Below are 2,790 nucleotides of genomic sequence, written 5' to 3'. Positions count from 1 at the left end.
AATAATAACCGCAGAGCAAAGCAGGGCTCATAAAGCAGCTCAGGAAAATTGCAAACAGAAATGACTCGCCTGATTAATGAAATAGAAGCGAACTGCAAAGTTTGTAACAGAGCCAAATATGACCGGCACCCACAAAGACAGGTTATTGGTGAAACACCTATCCCTTCTCAGGTAGGCGAGATACTCCATGTTGACATTTTTTCCACAGATAATAAAATATTTTAATAAAGCTCGGGAACTACAGCTACAAAGATATAACGAGACAAGACGAAACAGAACCTTCCAAGTAGGTGATAAAGTACTTACGAAAATAAATAAAAGGCTAGGTAACAAACTTACACCCATGTACTAAGGCGAGATACTCCATGTTGACATTTTTTCCACAGATAATAAAATATTTTAATAAAGCTCGGGAAATACAGCTACAAAGATATAACGAGACAAGACGAAACAGAACCTTCCAAGTAGGTGATAAAGTACTTACGAAAATAAATAAAAGGCTAGGTAACAAACTTACACCCATGTACTAAGTTGTAATAATAAAAGTTGACTTGGGAACAACGGTTCTAATAAAGGAGAGGGAGGTCCATAAGAACAATGTACGATAAGTTGCTATTCCATTTCTCACTCTATTTTATATTTTTTACTTAGGCTTTCGACTGTGCTACTTTTCGTAACATTAACAACCGCCAAGCGAACAGATCGGATTACATCCCACTAATGAACGGAAATACTATTATCTGGCAAAACTTTAAGTATCTCAGACACTCATCGAACTTGACCATGTGCTCGGAAATAGCCGAGGTAACAAGATTGCTTATGAAACATTTTCCCCAGGCACTTTAAGAAACTGTTAAAATTTACGATAGACATACAAGAAGTATTAAGTTCCTAGGAACCGCTTTGAAAGTAGTTGCTGGAACCCCTGATTTTGAGGATTATGAAAAAATAAAATTCAATCAATAAAGGTTAATCGAATCAATAGACAGTCAAACAGTTATAAACACTCAAGTACAGGAAAAAATTAAAAAAATTAACCGAAACTGAAAACAATATTGTCAAGGTAGCCAAAGAGAAACAAATCGAAACGGACTACCTCTATGAGACACTACTCGTACCGGATAGATTCTAATCTCAGAACTCGAGACATTAATGTTTGCCAGGTACACTTGCAAAGCTCTAAATTATAACAGTAGCCTATTTAATGAAAGTAGCATATGTCAATGTTTTATTAGTTTTTAATTTTTACATTTTATAATCAAATATCACGATCTTAGCCTAGTTTGTGAATAAATCAGTTTATTTCCTGTTCAACACAATGGTACAATACTTAATTTCGCTGATAAAAATAATGTCGCAGACTGCGGTAATTAAATACTGCAATTGCTCACGCTCACGTAAACATTTTGCAAGCAGCTACCCTCCACGACATGCGCGCAACGATTACATTCCGGAGGCAGTGCGCATTGCAGCACTCGTTCCAGTCACCTAGAACCACTGGAGGTACTATATAATAAACGAAGTAACTGCAACAGTACAGAGACAACCGTCCATATCCGTACCGTAAAAATCACAAAATTTATAGTCACTTTAGCAAATAAATATATGTTTGACAATGTACTCCGCAGAGCGTCTTCTTCTTCACGTGTCACCATCTATGCAGTCTTATTCTCTAAACTGCCACAGTTTCATTATGAATGCTTTGTATTTTTCCTTTTGTATCTTGGTTGCCTGCGTTAATTTGTACTTTATCTTAAATAAGAACACACTGAAGTTCCGTGCTTAAAAAAAAATGATTATGTAATGCATAAAGGGGCTATTTGTAAGACGTGAATGTAAACATTTTGGACAAGTGATAATTGTAAAAACCTATTCATTTGGCGAAAAGCAAAACTGCATTGTATTTGGAAAAAATTAATTCTGCATAGACGTCGATGAGAAGTCTGGCGATCAATATTAGAGTGATAGGTCGTTCAAATGAAAAGCGTGCCCATCCAACCAGATTACTGGGCAGTTGCGTCGTAAGAAACAAAAACGGCAGTGTGGAACAAAAAAACTGCGTTGGATATAACAGACTTAAAGGTGCTGGCTAGCATTATGCTTTCATTAGGTTATCGCAGATTAATAATTTTAAGAATTTGCGGCACATACGCAATGGGTAAAGTTAAAGGAAATTCATATGCCACAACAACTTGTGCGTCTTGTCAATTTTTCAAACATTTATTGCAAATGAAAATGGAAGACTCTGACGCATTGATAATTTAGCGCAATTACGGCCAATAAACGACACCATGCACGAAGCACAAGGTCAGCAACTTCAGAAAGTAGGGCTTACATACTTTATAAGAATTTATGTTATTGGAGCTAGTTGAAATTTGGACATTAAACGACTCGCGCACCTAGAAGCCCCTAAAATCTTTAGTTTAAGGTAAGGTTGATGGTTAATCGGTTAAACGGAGAATAATGGAGACAAATGATGATCTCGTCGTAAATCGGACAGGAAAAAACAACAAAACAAACAACAACAATTTCTTATTGTTTGGATTGCTGCTAAAGAGCAGCAGGATTTGTTCTCTCTAGAGACAAATAGGAAAAAGGGCTTTGGCGTGCAGAGAAATTTAACAGAGATTATATAGTGCCACAATCGTTTCGGTCACTTGAATGCTGCAAGCCTAAGGAAAATAATAACAAAATTTAGTGTTTTGCATAAGAGAAATTCACTGTTTTAATCTCAGAGACCATGTATGCGAAAATCGTGCAAATGTAAAATATGCTTGGCGCCATTTCGAT

At 36.3% G+C, this 2,790-nt stretch overlaps 1 long non-coding RNA gene across 1 annotated transcript; it reads left to right on the top strand.

The window, feature by feature from the left end:
* The first annotated feature begins 545 nt into the window (after positions 1-545).
* LOC135439807 (uncharacterized) lies at positions 546-1,184 on the top strand. Its single transcript, XR_010438184.1, has 3 exons — positions 546-584; positions 652-804; positions 870-1,184. It is a non-coding gene; the product is annotated as an uncharacterized LOC135439807 (long non-coding RNA).
* Positions 1,185-2,790: the final 1,606 nt, after the last annotated feature.

This window comes from Drosophila montana, unplaced genomic scaffold (assembly GCF_035044405.1).
Source record: "Drosophila montana isolate Dmon_TW-CO22-7 unplaced genomic scaffold, ASM3504440v1 contig_1611_1, whole genome shotgun sequence".
In the NCBI taxonomy this organism is placed as follows: Eukaryota; Metazoa; Arthropoda; class Insecta; order Diptera; family Drosophilidae; genus Drosophila; species Drosophila montana.
This window is presented reverse-complemented; position numbering and strand designations above follow the sequence as displayed.